Raw genomic sequence first — 20,552 nt, 5'->3', positions numbered from 1 at the left:
TCTATGTCTTTGTTTCTTTATCTACAAAGTGAAAAGAGAGGAGACCTTCAAGATGGCAAAAGAGTAAGAAGCAGAGATCACCCTCCTCCACACAAATACATCAGAAATACATCTACATGTGGAACAACTCCTACAGAACATCTACTGAATGCTGGCAGAAGACCTCAGACTTCCCAAAAGTGTGGCTGACAGGGTCTTGTCAGGGGGCCGGGGGTCAGGCCTGTGCCTCAGAGGTGGGAGAGCCGAGTTCAGGACATTGGTCCACCAGAGACCTCCTGACGCCATGCAATATCAAATGGTGAAATTTCTCCCAGAGATCTCCATCTCAATGCTAAGACCCAGCTCCACTCAACAACCAGCAAGCTACAGTGCTGGACACCCTATGACAAACAATTAGCAAGACAGGAACACAACCCCACCCATTAGCAGAGAGGCTGCCTAAAATCACAATAAGGTCACGGACACCCCAAAACACACCACGGGACATGGTCCTGCGCACCAGAAAGACAAGATCCAGTGTCATCCACCAGAACACAGGCACTAGTCCTTTCTACCAGGAAGCCTACAAAACCCACTGAACCAACCTTAGCCACTGGGGGCAGACACCAAAAACAACAGGAACTATGAACCTGCAGCCTGTGAAAAGGAGACCCCAAACACAGTAAGTTAAGCAAAATGAGAAGAAAGAGAAACAAACAGCAGTTGAAGGAGCAAAGTAACAACCCACCAGACCAAACAAATGAAGAGGAAATAGGCAGACTACCTGAAAAAGAAGTGAGAGTAATGATAGTAAAGATATCCAAAATTTGGAAATAGAATGGAGAAAATATAAGAAACGTTTAACAAGGCCCTAGAAAAACTAAAGAGCAAATAAACAATGATGAACAACACAAAATGAAATTAAAAATTCTCTGGAAGGAATCAATAGCAGAAAAACTGAGGCAGAAGAATGGATAAGGGACGTGGAAGATAAAATAGTGGAAAAAACTATTTCAGACCATAATAAACAAAAAAGAATGAAAAGAATTGAGGACAGTCTCAGAGACCCCTGGGACAACATTATATGCACCAACATTCGAATTATAGGGGTCCCAGAGAAGAAGAGGAAACGAAAGAGACTGAGAAAATATTTGAAGTGTTTATAGTTGAAAACTTCCCTAATATGGGAAAGGAAATAGGTAATCAAGTCCAGGAAGCACAGAGAGTCCCATACAGGATAAATCCAAAGAGAAACACACCAAGACACATATTAATCAAGCTATCAAAAAGTAAGTACAAAGAAAAAATATTAAAAGCAGCAAGGGAAAAACAACAAATAACATACAAGGGAATCCCCATATGGTTAACAGCTGATCTTTCAGCAGAAACTCTGCAAGCCAGAAGGCAGTGGCAGGACATATTTAAAGTGATGAAAGGGAAAAACCTACAACCAAGATTACTCTACCCAGCAAGGATCTCATTCAGATTCGACGGAGATATTAAAACCTTTACAGACAAGCAAAAGCTAAGAAAATTCAGAACCATGAAAACAGCTTTACAACAAATGCTAAAGGAACTTCTCTAGGCAGGAAACACAAGAGGAGGAAAAGACCTACAATAACAAACACAAAACAATTAAGAAAATGGTAATAGGAACATACATATTGATAATTACCTTAAATGTAAATGGATTAAATGCTCCAACCAAAAGACACAGACTGACTGAAGGGATACAAAAACAAGACCTTGTTTACAAGAGACCCACTTCAGACCTAGAGACACATACAGACTGAAAGTGAGGGGATGGAAAAAGATATTCCATGCAAATGGAAATCAAAAGAAAGCTGGAGTAGCAATTCTCATATCAGACAAAATAGACTTAAAATAAAGACTAGTACAAGAGACAAACAAGGACACTACATAATGATCAAGGGATCTATCCAAGAGGAAGATATAACAATTGTAAATATTTATGCACCCAACATAGGAGCACCTCAATACATAAGGCAAATGCTAACAGCCATAAAAGGGGAAATCGACAGTAACACAATCATAGTAGGGGACTTTAACACCCCACTTTCACCAATGGACAGATCATCCAAAATGAAAATAAATAAGGAAACACAAGGTTTAAATAATACATTAAACAAGATGGACTTAATTGATATTTATAGGACATTACATCCAAAAACAACAGAACACGCATTCTTGTCAAGTGCTCATGGAACATTCTCCAGGATAGATCATATGTTGCGTCACAAATCAAACCTTAGGAAATTTAGGAAAATTGAAATCATATCAAGTATCTTTTGTGACCACAACGCTATGAGACTAGATATAAATTACAGGAAAAAATCTGTAAAGAATACAAGCACATGGAGGCTAAACAATACACTACTTAATAATCAAGAGATCACTGAAGAAATCAAAGAATACCTAGACACAGGACAATGAAAACGTGACAACCCAAAATCTATGGGATGCAGCAAAAGCAGTTCTAAGAGAGAAGTTTATAGCAATACAATCCTACCTCAAGAAACAAGAAATATCTCAAATAAGCAACCTAACCTTACACCTAAAGCAATTAGAGAAAGAAGAAGAACAACAACAAAAAACCCAAAGTTAGCAGAAGGAAAGAAATCATAAAGATCAGATCAGAAATAAATGAAGGAAACAATAGCAAAGGTCAATACACTAAAAGCTGGTTCTTTGAGAAGATAAACAACATTGATAGACAATTAGCCAGACTCATGAAGAACAAAAGGTAGAAGACTCAAATAAACAGAATAGAAATGAGAACGGAGAAGTAACAACTGACACTGCATAAATACAAAAGATCATGAGAGATTACTACAAGCAAATATATGCCAATAAAATGGACAACCTTAAAGAAAAATGGACAAATTCTTAAAAAGGACAACCTCCCAAGACTGAACCAAGAAGAAATAGAAAATATAAACAGGCCAATCACAAGCACTGAAATTGAGACTGTGATTAAAAATCTTCCAGCAAACAAAAGCCCAGGACCAGATGGCTTCACAGGCGAATTCTATCAAACATTTAAAGAAGAGCTAATACCTATCCTTCTCAAACTCTTCCAAAATATAGCAGAGGGAGGAACACTCCCAAACTCATTCTACGAGGCCACCATCACCCTGATACCAAAACCAGAAAAAGATGTCACAAAGAAAGAAAACTACAGGCCAATATCACTGATGAACATAGATGCAAAAATCCTCCACAAAATACTAGCAAACAGAATCCAAGAGCACATTAAAAGGATCATACACCATGATCAATCAATGTGGTACACCATACTAACAAATTGAAGGATTAAAACCATAGGATCATCTCAATAGATGCAGAAAAAGCTTTCAACAAAATTCAAAATGCATTTATGATAAAAACCCTACAGAAAGTAGGCATAGAGGGAACTTACCTAAACATAATAAAGGGTATATATGACAAACCCACAGCCAACATCGTTCTCAATGGTGAAAAACTGAAAGCATTTCCACTGAGATCAGGCACAAGACACGGTTGCCCACTCTCAGCACTATTATTCAACATGGTTTTGGCAGTTTTAGCCACAGCAATCAGAGAAGAAAAAGAAATAAAAGAAATCCAAATCGGAAAAGAAGAAGTAAAGCTGTAACTGTTTGCAGATGACATGATACTACACAAAGAGAATCCTAAAAATGCTACCAAAAACTTCCAGAGCTAATCAATGAATTTGGTAAAGTAACAGGATACAAACTTAATGCACAGAAATCTCGTGCATTCTTATACACTAATGATGAAAAATCTGAACCAGAAACTAAGAAAACACTCCCATTTACCACTGCAACAAAAAGAATAAAATACCTAGGAATAAACCTACCTAAGGAGACAAAAGACCTGTATGCAGAAAACTATAATACATTGATGAAAATACAAACAGATGGAGAGATATACCATGTTCTTGGATTGGAAGAATCAACATTGTGAAAATGACTCTACTGCCCAAAGCAATCTACAGATTCAATGCAATCCCTATCAAATTACAATGGCATTTTTCACAGAAGTAAAACAAAAAATTTCACAATTTGTATAGAAACACAAAAGACCCTGAATAGCCAAAGCAATCTTGAGAATGAAAACCGGAGCTGGAGTAATCAGGCTTCTGGACATCAGAGCATACTACAAAGCTACAGTAATCAAGACAGTATTGTACTGGCGCAGAAACAGAAATACAGATCAATGACACAGATAGAAAGCCCAGAGATAAACCCACACACATATGGCCAGCTTATCTTTGATAAAGGAGGTAAGAATATACAACTGACGAAAGACAAACTCTTCAGTAAGTGGTGCTGGGAAAATTGGACAGCTACATGTAAAAGCATGAAATTAGAACACTCCCTAAGACCATACACAAAAATAAACTCAAAATGGATTAGAGACCTAAATGTAAGGCTAGACACTATCAAACTCTTAGAGGAAAACATAGGCAGAACACTCTATGACATAAATCACAGCAAGATACTTTTTGACCCACCTCCTAGACAAATGGAAATAAAAACAAAAATAAACAAATGGGATCTAATGAAACTTAAAAGCTTTTGCACAGCAAAGGAACCCATAAACAAGACGAAAAGACAGCCCTAATAATGGGAGAAAATATTTGCAAATGAAGCAACTGACAAAGGATTAATCTCCAAAATTTACAAGCAGAGAGCTCAATATCAAAAAAACAAACAACCCAATCCAAAAATGGGCAGAAGACCTAAACAGACATTTCTCTAAAGATATATAGATTGGCAACAAACACATGGAAGGATGCTCAACATGACTAACCATTAGAGAAATGCAAATCAAAAGTACAGTGAGGTATCACCTCATACCAGTCAGAATGGCCATCAAATATATACAAACAATAAATGCTGGAGAGGGGGTGGAGAAAAGGGAACCTTCTTGCACTGTTTGTGGGGATGTAAACTGATACAGCCACTATGGAGAACACTATAGGGGTTCCTTAAAAAACTAAAAACAGAACTACCATATGACACAGCAATCCCACTCCTGGGCATATACCCTGAGAAAACCATAATTCAAAAAGAGTCATGTACTACAATGTTCACTGCAGCTCTATTTACAATAGCCAGGACATGGAAGCAACCTAAGTGTCCATCGACAGATGAATGGATAAAGAAGATGTAGCACATATATACAATGGAATATTACTCAGCCATACAAAGAAACAAAATTGAGTTACTTGTAGGGAGGTGGATGGACCTAGAGTCTGTCATACAGAGTGAAGTAAGTCAGAAAGAGAAAAACAAATACCATATGCTCACACATATATATGGAATCTAAAAATCTGAAGAACCTAGGAGCAGGACAACAGTAAGGACGCAGACTTAGAGTATGGACTTGAGGACACGGGGAGGGAGAAGGGTAAGCTGGGACGAAGTGAGAGAGTGGCATGGACATATATACACTACCTAATGTAAAATAGATAGCTAGTGGGAAGCAGCTGCATCGAACAGGGAGCTCAGCTCAGTGCTTTGTGACCACCTAGAAGGGTGGGATAGGGAGGGTGGGAAGGAGACGCAAGAGGGAGGAGATATGGGGATATATGTATATGTATAGCTGATTCACTTTGTTATAAAGCAGAAACTAACACACCATTATAAAGCAATTATACTCCAATAAAGATGTTTAAAAAAAGGTGGGGGGAATAATATGTGTATTTACATCATAGGCTTTTGAGGGTTAATTTAACACATACATAATAGTATATTACCTATAGAGCTTTGAAGTGTCTGTGAGATGTCACACACTCAATAAAGTTTCGCTATCACTAAAGGGATAAATAGTTAATCTTTCTGAGGCTCTATTTTCTTACCAGCACAATGGAACTATTAGTATCTACTTTGTTGTGAATATTAAATCAAATCTGTTAATATAGATAAAAGCCTTAGGACACATGTGAGATGGGTGAAGACTCAGAGATATGTCTCTCAATGTTCTGAGGTTAAACAAGGAGTGGGGAGTAGGGAGCAAATGGGAAGTGACAGAATGACAAATTACTCTGGTAGGGAGTTGAGTTTGAACTGACTGCCCATAGTTGGAGTGAAATAATTTGAAAAAAAATTTTTAAATTAGACATGAGTAAGACACCTTTTATTGCCCAATGTAGGTTCCTTCCATCTAGTTAGTAGGACAGGTGCTATTAAAAATTGTCGTAACAGATAGTAATAACTCTAAATTTTCTTAATTATAACATGCAAACTTTGTTAGAACAATATAAAGGAACTGGTAAATTTCTAAAAGTAAACATTCCTGTGCTTCTTTATTTTTCCTTGTACAATATATAATAGTGATGTTCTTTAACATCAACAGTATAACTTGGTTCACATCTTTGGAAGTGTGAATTTCTATTAGCACATTACTTAAAAACATGAACAAAATGATATGTAACAGTTGTAGCCTAGCAGAATTTTGATTTGTTTTTTATTCCTCCCTGTCTTCATGGTGTTGTGAGTTTTATTTCCAATTGCACAGAATCTTGCTAAGGTTAAGGCCACATGCTTGACACTTAACAAAATGTTTTTTTTTCCTAGCCATTTTTTTTGTTGTTTGGCTAAATGCTCCAGGTTTACTTGTACTTTTACATTATACTAGGGGCATACTAAATCTGTAAGTGATAACTTCCAGGCTGAAACACACAGAGAGCATCAATAAAAGGATGTTATGTCATCTGTGAATTAAGCAGCAATCGGCCTCAGCCATTACTCATTAAAGTATAGCATTGTCATTCTCTTTGGTAATAAAAGCTGTTCATTTGCTTATAATTGACAGATAGGTTTAATTTGTGCTGGTTATAGTACTAAATGAGCAAAGCAATGAATAGGTTCTGATTTTTTAAACTGTACAGTGGACTTTGCTTAGTCACAAAATAGGGAGTTGATGAGGTTATGAAATTCCCTCTGATAGAAGAGAATTATTTCTTCAATCTCAATCAAATTTCCTGGAGTTTTCACTGAGGAAGAATCATTTTTCATTTGAATAAATTGGTCTTTCTAAAGAAATAATAAATTCATTTGTTGTATCACACTTAACAATGAAAATTACAAGGACTGTGGTATTACAGAAAGAACCATATTTATTACAGAAAGAACCATATTTCTTTTGTTTTTATTTTTACTTCCACCAACTCCTACCTGAAATTTAAATTAATGACAAAGTATAACTTCTAGAAAACTGCATTGTGTGTAAACCTGTTTTGAAATGTAGCTGAAGAAAACACGGGTCCTTCCTTTACTCCCATCAAGTTTGAAGGAAAAGAAAAAATTTAAAAATCAACAAAAACACTCCTAGATTTTAAGTTGCTGAGGCTGTAGTCTCTACTGTAAAAATAAACATAATCTAGTCAAAAAAGCATTTGAATAATCAAAGACAGGAATCAAAGTCTCCTCTTTGCTCTACTGTCTTCCAGCCATGTGACCTTTGTTGAGTAAATTAAACTCTGTTGAGTAAATTAAATCTGTCTTCAGTTTCCTTATAGGTAAGATGAGAGGGTAGGCACTGCCCACCTTTAGAACATCCTCTGATTATTTAATACAATAAATCAAAATAAAGTCAAAATATTAGAGAAGAGACAATTGCCCCCATTCAATGATTAAATGCAGCACTTTCCATAGAAGTGTTGTATTTTTTTCTTTTTCTATACAGTGATACCCCCTTCTTGCATTTTTGAGCTTCTGGAAAATACTGACTGAATAGATAGGGTAGAAATATTCTATCAGTTTAAGGACTTTCAGAAACATTCACCAAACTAGGACATAAAAAGACATGGAACACAAAAATCCCCAAATAAATTTAATATTTCACCCCAAATCAGGAAAGGACTTAGTTTGAAGACCTTTTGAACATCACTATATTAATACGATAGTATGTTCTGTAACACACTACCAAGAGTATACAATGTACCATCACAAATTGATTGGAAGCTAAAAATAAATGCAAAACGAATGTACCTAAAGCACCTTTACATATCTCACTTAAGTAGACCAGGAATCACATAATGAAATGGACTATGAAAAATTATTTGTGTGATTTTTACATTTCCATGTAAAATTAAACTATGTGTAGAATATTCTTTAAAAATATTTTTCTTCAAAGATCATGATAGCAGAGTAGGAGGCCACTGAGCTCAACCTCCCTCCACAAACACATCAAAAATACATCTACATGTGGAGCAACTCTTGCTGAAAACAAACTGAAGACTGGTAGAAAGGCTCTTCTACAACCAAGGCTGTAAAGAAAGATCCACACAGTTAGGCAGGAAGGGAGGAGATGTGATCAGGTCAGGACCCACACCGCTAGCAGGGGACACAGAAGGGGAGAGGGACATCATGGAGATATCTTGTAGATCCTCCCTAAGGAGAGAGAGGTTTGAGCCGAATATTGGGCACTGCAGCCCTAGGGTGCAACATCAGGACCTTAGCTGGTTTGAAACCAGTGGGACTTACCAGAAGGCTGTAAGAAACAGAGACTCCTCTCAATAAGAGCATGCACACACACTTGCTTACTCCCAGGAAGAAAGTGAAGGAAGCCGACTGAAAATTCCCTGGGACTCTGGCTGGTTTCCCAAGACCACTCCAGCCCTCACTGGGAAACTGCCCTAGCCTCTCTTGCTCCAGCACTGCTCCTCACCGGGGTAAAGGTGCTATTAGTAGGGGAGGTGACTGTACTTGGAAGAAGCAGAGCCAGCTTGGACCCTGCCCTGCCTCTGAATGGAGTGAGGGAAGCCACTGTATACAAGAAAACAGAGACAGCAGATCAAAAATGGCTTGAGGTTCCCACTGGCATGCTGAGACCATCCCAGATCACACCACTGCTCGTACCAGGTACCCACTTTTGTCCCTCTTGATCGGCACCGCTCTCCACTAGGGTGGAGGTGAAGATGCCAAGGGACAGAGCACATACTTGGGGGGAATGGAACAGCTTGAATCTGAACGTCAGGGCTTCTGCTGCAGCTTCTTGGGTCCCAAACCTACTCCTGATAGTGTGGTGACAGCCACTGAGCACAGAAGCCCAGGCTCGCACTTGGCTCTGGGTCTAGCCCCTTCATCTCCAACCCTACCTCCCACCAAGATGGTAGCCACCAGCACACCCCGGGAGGAAGATGTAACCCATGCTTACTTCAGATCCAGCTCTCCCACCAAAGCCACTGGGCACACGGAGGCTGCATAAGGATGCTCCCACAGAAGGACACCCTTTCAAGACCAGAATAGGTAACTGTTCCAACTAATTTCAAATAGTCAGAGAAAGTAAACAAAATGCGAAGACAGAGGAATTTGTTTCCAATGTAAGAACAAGGAAAAGAACCTGGAAAAAGTAATGAAACAAAGATAAATAATGTACCATATAAAGAGTTCAAAGCATTAATAATAAGAATGCTAACTGAACTTGGGGAAAGAATCCATGAACACAGTGAGAATTTTAATACAGAACTAGAAAATATAAAAAAGAACCAGTCAGAGATTAAGAATACAATAACTGAAATGAAAAACACACTAGAAGGAATTAAGAGCACACTAGATGATACAGAAGAATGCACAAGTGATTCAAAAGGTAGAATAATGGAAATCATCCAATCAAAACAGCAAAAAGAAATACTAATTTTAAAAAATTAGTATAGTAAAAGGGATCTCTCTGACAACATTAACCATAGTATCATTTGCATTATAGGGGTTCCAGAAGGAGAAGAGAGAGAGAAAGGGGTAGAAAATGTATTTGATGGAATTATAGCTAAAAAATTCCTGAAGCTGAAGAAGGAAACAGACTTTACTGTACAGGAAGCACAGAAAGAATTCCAAACAAAATGTACCCAAAGAGACCCACACCAAGACATATCATAATTAAAATGGCAAAATTAAAAATATAGAATTTTAAAGGCAGAAAGAGAAAAGCAAGACTCACATACAAGGGAACCCTCATGGAGCTATCAGCTGACTTTTCTACAGAAATTTTGCAGGCCAGAAGGAGTGGCATGACATATTCAAAGTGCTGAAAGGGAAAAACCTACAAATGAAGATACTCTACCTAGCAAGGTTATCATTCAGAGTTGAAGGACAGAGAAAGCACTTCTTGGACAAGCAAAAAATAAGAGTTTATCAATACTAAACCAACCCTACAAGAAGTTTTAAAGTGCCTTCTCTGAGTGGAAAAGAAAAGGCTACTACAAGAAATAAGAATTTGTAAGAAAGGAAAAATCCCAACAGTAAAGGTGAATATATAGTAAAGATTATGGATCAGCCACTTAAATGAGTACAAAGATTAAGAGACAAAAGTTGTAAAATCAACCATAATTACAATAAAAAATTAAGGGATAGATGTGAAAATGTAAAAGACCCTGAATTGTCTGAGCAATCTTGAGAAAAAATGAACAAAGCTAGAAGTATCACACTCCCTGACTTCAGACTATATTACAAAACTACAGTCATCAAAACAGTATGGTACTGGCACAAGAAAAGGGCACATAGATCAATGGAACAGAATAGAGAGCCCAGAAATAAACCCATGCTCATATGGTTACTTAATCCATGACAAAGGAGGCAAAAATATACAATGGAGAAAAGACAGTCTCTTCAATAAGTGATGCTGGGAACACTGGACAGCTACATGTAGAAGAATGAAATTAGAATATTTTCTCACATCATATTTAAAAAAAAACTCAAAATGAATTAAAAATCTAAATGTAAGATTAGAAAACATAAAACTCCTAGTACAAAACAGGCAGAACACACTTAAACATAAATCATAGCAATATGTTTCTTTTGGATTAGTCTCCTCAGGCAAAGGAAGCAAAAACAAAAATAATCAAATGGAACCTAACTAAACTTAAAAGCTTTTGCACAGCAAAGGAAACTGTAGACAAAATGAGAAGACAACCTACTGAGTGGGAGAAAATACTTGCAAATGATATAACTTATAAGGGGTTAATATCTAAAATATACAAACAGCTCATACAACTCAATATCAAAAAAAACAAAAAAATCCAATTAAGAAATGGGAAGAAGACGTGAGTAGACATTTTTATAAAGAAGGCATACAGTTGGCCAATATGCACATGAGAAGATGCCCAACGTCAGTAATTGTGAGAGACATGAAAATCCAAACCACAATGAGATATCACCTCCCACCTGTCAGAATGGCTATCATCAAGATGACAACAAATAACAAACGTCAGCAAGGATGTGGAGAAAAGGGAACCCTAGTAAACTGTTGGTGGGAATGTAAATGGCACAGCCCTCATGGAAAACATTATGGAGTTTCCTCAAAAAATTAAAAATGGAACTACTATGTGATCCAGCAATTCCACTCCTGGGTATATATTTGAAGAAAATGAAAACACTAATTTGAAAAGATAAATGCACCACTATGTTCACTGCAACATTATTTACAATAGGCAAGATATGGAAGCAAACTAAATGTCCATCAGCAGATGAATGGATGAAGAGGATATGGTATATATATATATATATATATATATATAGAGAGAGAGAGAGAGAGAGAGAGAGAGAGAGAGGGAGGGGGAGAGAGAGAGAGAGAGGGAGATACACAATGGAATATTACTCAGCCATAAAGAGAGTGAAAGTGTGCTGTTTACAACAACATGAATGGACTTGGAGGCTATTATGCTTAGTGAAATAAGTCAACAGAGAATGACAGATACTGTATGTTGTCACTTATTGTGGAATCTAAAAACTAAAACAAGCAAATTAATGTAACAAAAGGAGACCCACAGACATAGAGAACAAACTAGTGGTTACCAGTAGGAAGAAGAATGCAGGAAGGAGCAAGATTGGGTTGGGGATTAAGACATTCAAACTATTATATATAAAATTAATAAGGTACAAGGATATATCATACAGCACAGTGAATACAGCCAATATTTTATAATATTAAATGGAGTATAATCTATAAAAATTCAGTGTTTTGTAGAGCTGAAAGTAATACTGTAAATCAACTATAATTTAATAAAAATACATAAATGAATAAACATAACATTCTCTTTTTGCTCTTCATAAAAATCATCTCTCTTCTTACCCTGAATTCAAATAAGTAGATTTATGCTAAAATATAATTACTTAAAAAATTAGATCATTTCAAAAAAGCTACACTAAAGAGAAAACTGCAATATTATAGAAAGTCAACTCAGTTAATGCTTCCTATTTTGATAAAATAATTTTTTTACATCTGTAGAACATGAATGTGAAATCTATTACTTTCTTCATCAACAGTAGCACCTATCTTCTTAAAATTAAAACTTAGAACCCTTTCATGATACACTATAGGGTCTACTGTCAAGGAAATTTGTTTTTATTTCTCATCTAAATACATTAAGAGGAAGGAGGGAAGCCAAAGGTATTTCATTAAAATTTTTCAACAATGAAAACATTCTTAATCAGAAAATCCAGTTAATCATAACACTTTAATTCCTAGAGAACTCTAACAACAAGGAAAAATAATACATGGGGGGGAGATAAACTTAGTTCTGTCTTTCACTGTAGATACTTTGTCTTTTTCCTCACACTATCTCCAATTTCTACATCAGTTTCTACCACATGATACCTGCTTAATAAATGCTAGTTATGAATGTTTTCAATAATAATGTTATTGTTATATCCAGGGCTCAAGAGATGTTTTTAGAGAGAATGAGTGAATGGAAATTAAGATTTTATTTTTGTTATATGTTTATATTCAATTTTGTTTTATAATTACCAAAATAAAACCCCTACATTGCCCAGATTCAGTATTCTCTGGTTCTTACATCCCAAGTTTTAAAGATTTACTTTCAAAAAGGTTTATGATTGTAGCTATTGCTAGTTTTAGTCTAAGAAGGCAAATCCTCGAGTAGTTTTAGATTTTGAAATTCTCTCACTCTTCTTCATACAGATTACAATCGTATTATCATTTTTCCTTTTAACATTAAGAGTCTTTTGGTTCTTCTACTAAGATATAATTATTCTGGCAGAGAACAAAATAATATTCAATACTGTGTTTGCAATCTATTTTTATTATAGAATTATACATATATACACAATATTCCTAGTACAATTAATGCTATTTCATATCCCTGTGCCTTGAAAGGAAAAGCAATTTTATAAATCTAAAAAATAAATCAATAAACAGCACATGCTATAAAAGCAGTCAACAAACACAAAATAAGCAATTAGTAAACCCATTTTACAATAATAAATCCTGGTCATTGATATACAGGGAATCATATTCTTTTAATGACTTAGTTGCAGGTGGAGTGCAAATTAGAAGCTTTTGAAAGATTCATTAAGCATCTGACCTATTAAGTAACTTTCAGTTCACTAAAAATTTACTAGAAGTTGAGAAGGGTTTTGATACTCTCTCACGCATGCTCCCTCCCTCTCTCTCTCTCTCTCTCTCTCTCTCTATCTATCTATCTATATATATATATGTGAATAATATGAAAGACAGATCGGTAGATCGGTCTATAGCCCTTATACCTTCATTATTTTAAGTAACTAGAATGCTGTTCTTAAAAGGCAAGACTTCAGCTGCATTAAGTCACAGAAAAGAGCTATCTCAGTTCTTAATGCAGGCTCACAATAGAGTCAGAGCCTGAACTTGACTGAGAATATCCAGTCTTCTGAGAATTCCCTTCCCCTCCTTTCTTATTCTTAAATCCCATGTCCTTTGGTGGTGGTTGTTGTCCTTTTTAAGTCTTCCTCAGTCCTCCCAAGCAAAAAATCCAACTGACCTAATAAAATCAGAAAGAGTTGAATTCTATTTCTTATTCTCCAATTACTAGCCATGTGACTTTCTGCAGTTACTAAACTTCTCTAACCTCAATTTCTTCATTAATAAAGAATACTAATTTTGCTTATCTCCTAGTATAATTATGAAACATAAAAGGATTAAACTCTATAAAGTACATGGCACATAACAGAAACTAGTAAGTGTTGTGAACCTTTCCATCATACCACATTTTATACTCACCTCCTTTGTGGTACTTACTGTTCTGTATTATTACATAGTTATGCAACTGTATTCCTTGTTGTATTGTTATTTCATAACAAAGCAAGCTCTCTTTAAAATATCTGAATCCTCAATGTTTAGGTATAGCATAAACGCCTAGTATCTCACACACACACACACACACACATATGTTGTTCTTGTTGAATGGGTAAGTTTTGGCAATTGATTGACAACTCCAGCAATTAAACCTTCTCTTGGAGCAATAAGCCCATTAAATGAAAGTCCATTAAAACCATGCCTGATATAGAAGTATTCAAAAATAACTATATTATTATAAAATCATCTCACATATAAAGTTCTAAGAAAACCTCACGGGAAGATCACCTTTGTGGATTAGATAAGGAATCACAAAGAACTAAAATATAATCTGAGTCCTTAAGGATGAGTAAGACTTTACCAGGTCCTATTGCATGTAGCTGGATATAAACATCACATTTTTAAAACACAACTATTTGCAAGTGGCACTTAGGAGGCATCTATCTGTACAACTGAATGTTCAACACATTGAAAGTAACAAAATATATATGGGATGAAACTAACTTGGAGACATTTTGCTACTGGATGATACACATGCTTTCTAATATAGTTACAATGATATATTAATTTAACATACATAAACTATGAGCTAGAGAACAAATCTAGTTAATAGCATACTTTCAAGGTCAATCTTCATTTTCATTTTCTTACTCTAGTCATTCCCTAATTTCAGTAGCCTTTTAAAAATCATATCAAGGCACCATTCAAATACAGAACTACTAATTTTCTTCAACATGCAAACAAACGATAAAACACAATGAGATAACATAAGAAATTGTTTTGATAGCAAAGCATGGATGTGTACTATGTGGGATGTGACACAAAGCCTGTCCTTGTTATATTCTAAAACAGATTGGAAAGGATTCACCCTACCTCCAATTAATGAGAAATGGTAAAGGTTATTAAAATGTGTGGATAAGTAAAAAAAAAAAAAATTATACTGCACTTGTTTCTGTGAAATTGTAATACAAGAGAAAATCAACAAAGTATCAAATGGACTGTGGTTTAACCCCTAATCATTAAAAAAAAAAGAATAACAACCTCTAACACAACAACAAACAGCAAGAAAAACAGCTTCTGGCCTATATTCATTGGAAAATTTTTAAGTGGAAAATTTAATCCAGAATTTAATTATTAAAAACTCAGAAACACTCTCCCTTACCAACCATATCCCCATCCCAAAGAGAGATTTTTCAAAGACCTCAGAAGTTCTAGGTTTGGGAAAGGCACTTTCTGATATTATGATACTCACTTGTAAATTCAATGTTCAAGAAAAAGCATACCTCAGGTTCCTTTAAATTAAAAAATCTAGGATATTAAGGGAAAAAGAAAAATGAAATGGCAGTTGGCCACACCTTAATGATTTAACTTGGCATCTGGGCAAATGACCCGGGCAAATGTTCTTCTGAAAAATGTCAGGGAATTTTTATTAATGATGAATATTTAAGGTCTCAAACCATACTCATCTTAAAGAAGACTACTTTAGCAATCTAGGTTCTGTCAAAACTGGGTTTTGAATGACTTGACCCTCATAATCATCAAACTAGTTCTGCATGTAAATGTAGTCTACTTCACCTTTTTCTCAGGCATCCAAATTCTTTCGTAGGTTATGAATAAAACATATCCCCCAAATTAAAGAAATCTGTAAACATTTATTTCTTCAGGAAACTGGGAGTTAACGCTCAGTTGCTTATTGTGATGCTGAATTTTGTGGACCTGAAATTTGTAAACTTAGTTTCACAGACTATGTAATTTTTAGGTATTATTCATTTCTCAGTGCCACCTGATTTCAAGTGTCCTGATACCAGTGAACTGTAAATTAACATAAAATATTGGGAGTAAGAAAAAAAATAGTTTTATCTTCAAGTGAATAAACAAATTTGAACAGTGGCAACAACAATAATAATGTAATTTTAAAAACCTTTTTATTTTATTTACAGCTAGCATGTACCATATGCCAAGCGTTTTCTTAGTGCTTTTTATGAATTTTCTCATTTATAGTTTCTGAGTGAAACTTTATGTGGGATAATGGCACAGGATCACAGAGTTAGTAAATGACTGAACCAGAACTGAGTACAGTGATGAAATGAAGCTTTTAAATACATCATAGGACTGCAAATCCTGGAAAGTTAAAGACTTAGATTCAAAGCCCAGTGCTACCACTTAGGAGCACTGATACTACCTGCAATTTATTTGACCTCTCATCATGCCACGGTTTTCTTATCTTTAAAATGGGAATAATAATATCTGTCCCATAGGGTTCCATAAGACTTAGATAATAAGATACATATGTTGCTCTTTGAATACTGTTTGTGGCACATAAAACTCAATGCTTTATTATTATTGCTATTATTTTACCATTATTAATTTTCTATGTATAGCTTTATTTGAATATTATTATATACTATTCTATATGTATGCTTTGGCTTATATATTCTATATATATTCTATATTTTTATTCTATATATATTCTATATTTGTATTCTATATATATTCTACATATATGCTTTGGCAACTATTTTTAATTATAATTGTTACATTTTATATACTACAGGGATGTAATAAATACCTTGGGATTTATCATTGGTTAGTGAAATTTCAGAAAGATTTCTGGTATGTCAGAAATTAAGAGATTTCTTCAACAAAACTTTACTGACCCCCAGCCATGGGGCAGGGGTGCATGTGGGGAAGGGGTACTTTGATAAGCACGAAATAGTCCCTTCCCTCCAAGAGTTCGTGGTTGAAGGGAGAGACCAATGAGGAAAAACAAAAATTACCACAGCCTCCCGCCAGGTCGTTCCCCATCCTCTCGAGCCCACTTTCCACACCGCTTCAAAATACTGTTTCAAAACGAACACCGGCTTAAATCGCTTGCCTGTTTGGAGTCCTTGCATGGCGCCTCTGTACCCTCAGGAAAAAACGCCACCGGCCTCTGGAAGGCCTCAAGCCGCCCCGCCCTGCTGAACGCGCGGGCGCCATCTTACCGTGGCGTCCTCTCACGTCTGCCGGCTTCCGCAGCGAGCCAGTTCGCCCAACCAGGATCTGATTGGTGAGCGTGGAGGAAGGACTGAGCATGCGCGCCTAGCCTCTCCCACAATCCCTCCTCCCAGAGGCTGCGGGCTGCGGAAAGTTTCCCTTCTTGCCGAGGCTTAATTGACGTTTGAGTAACTGAAAGTGGGCAGTCATTGATGAGTTTTGACGTAAGTACACACCTGTGACCCCATCACCACAATCAAGATAGTGAACATATCCATCGCCCTCAAAAGTTTCCTTCTGCCCCTTGGTAACCCTCTCTCGTCTCACCTTGCCTTCCTCCCTGAAACCACTGATCTGTTTTCTGTCGCCACAGATTAGTTTTCATTTTCTAGTATTTTATATAACCAGAATAAATTCTTTTTTTGGCTGCTTCAAGCAAATAAACAACAACAAAAAAGAAATTAGGGGCTTCCCTGGTGGTGCAGTGGTTTAGAGTCCGCCTGCCAATGCAGGGGACATGGGTTCGTGCCCCGGTCCGGCAGGATCCCACATGCCGCGGTGCGGCTGGGCCTGTGAGCCATGGCCGCTGAGCCTGTGCGTCCGGAGCCTGTGCTCCGCAGTAGGAGAGGCCACAGCAGTGAGAGGCCCACGTACCGCAAAAAAAAAAAAAAAGAAATTAGGCGATTCTTGCCTCCTTAATACATAATTAGGAAATATCTTAACTACAGATATATTCTTGACTACATTAAAACATGCTTAGCGTAAATAATAATGATAATAAAATATAAAAGATTGAAATATAAAAATAAGGCAAGTATATGTATCCAAAAATTAGGTTGATTCTAAATATACTATATAAAAGATGGGGGGGGAGAAAATAGAAAGCTGTTGAGTGCCTACATGTGTCAGACTTTAGACTAGTTTTTTTAATATAAATCTTTGACACTTTCTCTCATTTTTTCTTAACCCTATAAGTACCCATATCCAAGTCCTGCCAATTCATCTCTAAATATGTTTATTTCTCCACACCTCTGCCTTCACCAACTTAGTCCAAATTACCATCATCTCCCATCTTTATTACCATAATTACCCTCCAACCAACCTACCTTCATTCACACTGGCCGCTCTCTAATTTCTTCTCCATATGCATAAAGAAAACATTTGAAGAACAAATCCAATCATGTCACCATATAGTCTTGCTTGATTCCCCCCACTCCCAAAAGCTTTCAGTGGATCTCCATTGTCTTAATTTAAGATAAAGGTGTTGATCATAATCTGCCTAACTCTTCAGACTCACCTGAGATGACTCTCACCTATGTTCTTTCTTTGGTCAGTCCCCCATTCCAGCAATTGGCTTCCTTGACACAGGCCTTTGCATACAATTTTCTCCTCCTCAAATATTTTTCTTGAACTTCTTCACCGGCTTAACTCTGACTTATCCTTCAGATCTCAACTTAATCATCAGTCACTTGTTTTAAAAAGCCTTTTCTGACATAGCAATATCCATATTGTAGTCTCTGAAATTAAGTGCTTCTCCTTCAAAACGACCACCCCGAACATAATAGCTGCAACTTTATTTTGTCCTTGTCTCTCCTCTAGATCAGATTAAAATAGCTAATTTGTATTAACTATTGCTTAGGTAGTATATATTGTTTTAATGTGCTTTATATACATTAACTAAGTAACCTGTAGCAACCTGAAGAGTAATTTATATCGTTAATTCCACTGCAAAAGGAAAAAAAAAACCTAAGGTACAGAAAAAAAAAATACATTTTCCAAGGTAACAAAGTAGTAGAGACAGGATTCAAATCCAGGCATTACAACCTAATCATTTTACTTGTTGCCTCTTAGGAGCTGCAAAAGCATTGATGTTAGCACTATTGTATCCTCAAGAATGAGCAGTGATTGAATGAACATTGGTAAAATTTCATTAGAAGATATTTTGGCATTATCTATTAAAGTGTAAATGTACTTTAAACCAATAATTCTGTTTCTAGGGTTAGCTTGCAGCTCTAATGGTCCATATGCTCAAAATATAGGTAGAAGGGCATACATCGCTTTACTGTATGTAGTAGCAATAAGTGGAGGTGATGGCAAAGTCAGCCAGTGAAAAACTGAATAAATACATTACAATATATCCATATAAATTTATACAGTATGGCCATATAAAAATTAGAGCTATATTGCTAATATGAAATATACCCAGTATATAAAACTAAACAAAAAATGTGAGGAGCAAAACAGTCTGTAAAACCATATTACTATTTTTAAGGTGATGGTATACATATATGCATGTATATAGCTAGAATATCTAGAAAGATACAAGAAATTGATAATAGTGATTGCCTTTGGAAAGAAGGATAGAGGCACTAGACATCAGTATTAGAGCAAGTTATTTCTCAATGCCCATTCTGTTGTATTGTTTTCTTCTTCCAGTAGCATGTATTGTCTTTTTTTTTAATTTTTAAAAAATATTTTTAACTCATGAGTTGAAGAATGTGATAGCTTAATGAGACTGCGTCAAAGAAAAGATGTAAGGCAAGTACAAAATCTCTTTTAAAAATGTGTATTATTTTTTCCTCAAGAATCATCTAACAAGAAGTGAAGCAAAATTGTTTAAAATTTTAAGTTAAGCCTATCTGCATGTACATTGGGAAAGGGGGAAAACAGTTTTTAATGTGCATTTAAGAAAAACTGGGAGCAGCCACTTTCATATAATAAGTGGTCATAATTCATCTTCAGGGAGATGATTGTTTCTTCAACAAAGTATATTCCAGGGCATTTGGAGATGTGACAGTGAGCAACCCCACTCTCATATCCTTACCTTCAAGGCAAAGTTAGAAAAAGAGTAAAGTTAGAACTGAATCTTTATGCAGAATAAATGAAAAAAATCTTTAGTTTCCTCAGATAGCTTTGTAGTGAGGGACTCTAGGAGTCTGAATAGTGTCCAGGGTGAAAGAGGAGCCCAAGCAGCAAATCAAAGATTGTGCAGTTGATTACTAAAAACAGTAATAGTCAACATTTAATTTTTAGTTGTTGCATTTTCTCCAAATCTGTAGTAAAGGATGACCACACAAGCTGACCCATATTAAAGGTGTTTTGGAATATTAAAAAAATAAAATGAAGTGGTGGTCAAGATAAAATGGCAAATATCAACAGGAGGACCACTAAGGTTGGTTAAGGACCTCAGGTTGCAGGTTAAGAAAAGCAGGCTTCAGAGTAGGCTAAATTAACAAACATATAACCACCTTTATTTTTTTCATACAACTAATTCGTTAAACATATTGGAAGGCTTCTATAGTTTCCACAATGCAGGTAAAGGGCATTGAGGCATTTTACAATATTTTAAAATACAAGATATCTTATAAGGCTGAAGAATTGGGACTTACACTTGGAGAACTTGGATTTATGTATATTAAGGAAAATTGCTACCTAAGTAAAAGAATGTTTAATTTCTACCATAAGTTCTAAAATAAAATGCCAAAATTTTATCTCCC

At 35.9% G+C, this 20,552-nt stretch overlaps 1 long non-coding RNA gene across 1 annotated transcript in view; it reads right to left on the bottom strand.

The window, feature by feature from the left end:
* Positions 1 to 17,073, bottom strand: part of LOC307194822 — a 109,424-nt gene extending 92,351 nt beyond the window's left edge. Inside the window, exon 1 of the long non-coding RNA XR_013830638.1 lies at positions 16,955 to 17,073. This is a non-coding gene — a long non-coding RNA (uncharacterized lncRNA). The remainder of the gene's footprint in view (positions 1 to 16,954) is intronic.
* Positions 17,074 to 20,552: the final 3,479 nt, after the last annotated feature.

Source organism: Stenella coeruleoalba (assembly GCF_951394435.1).
Source record: "Stenella coeruleoalba genome assembly, chromosome: 11".
Taxonomy (NCBI): Eukaryota; Metazoa; Chordata; class Mammalia; order Artiodactyla; family Delphinidae; genus Stenella; species Stenella coeruleoalba.
The sequence above is the reverse complement of the archived record's forward strand: the minus strand, read 5'-3'. Positions and strand labels throughout refer to the sequence as shown.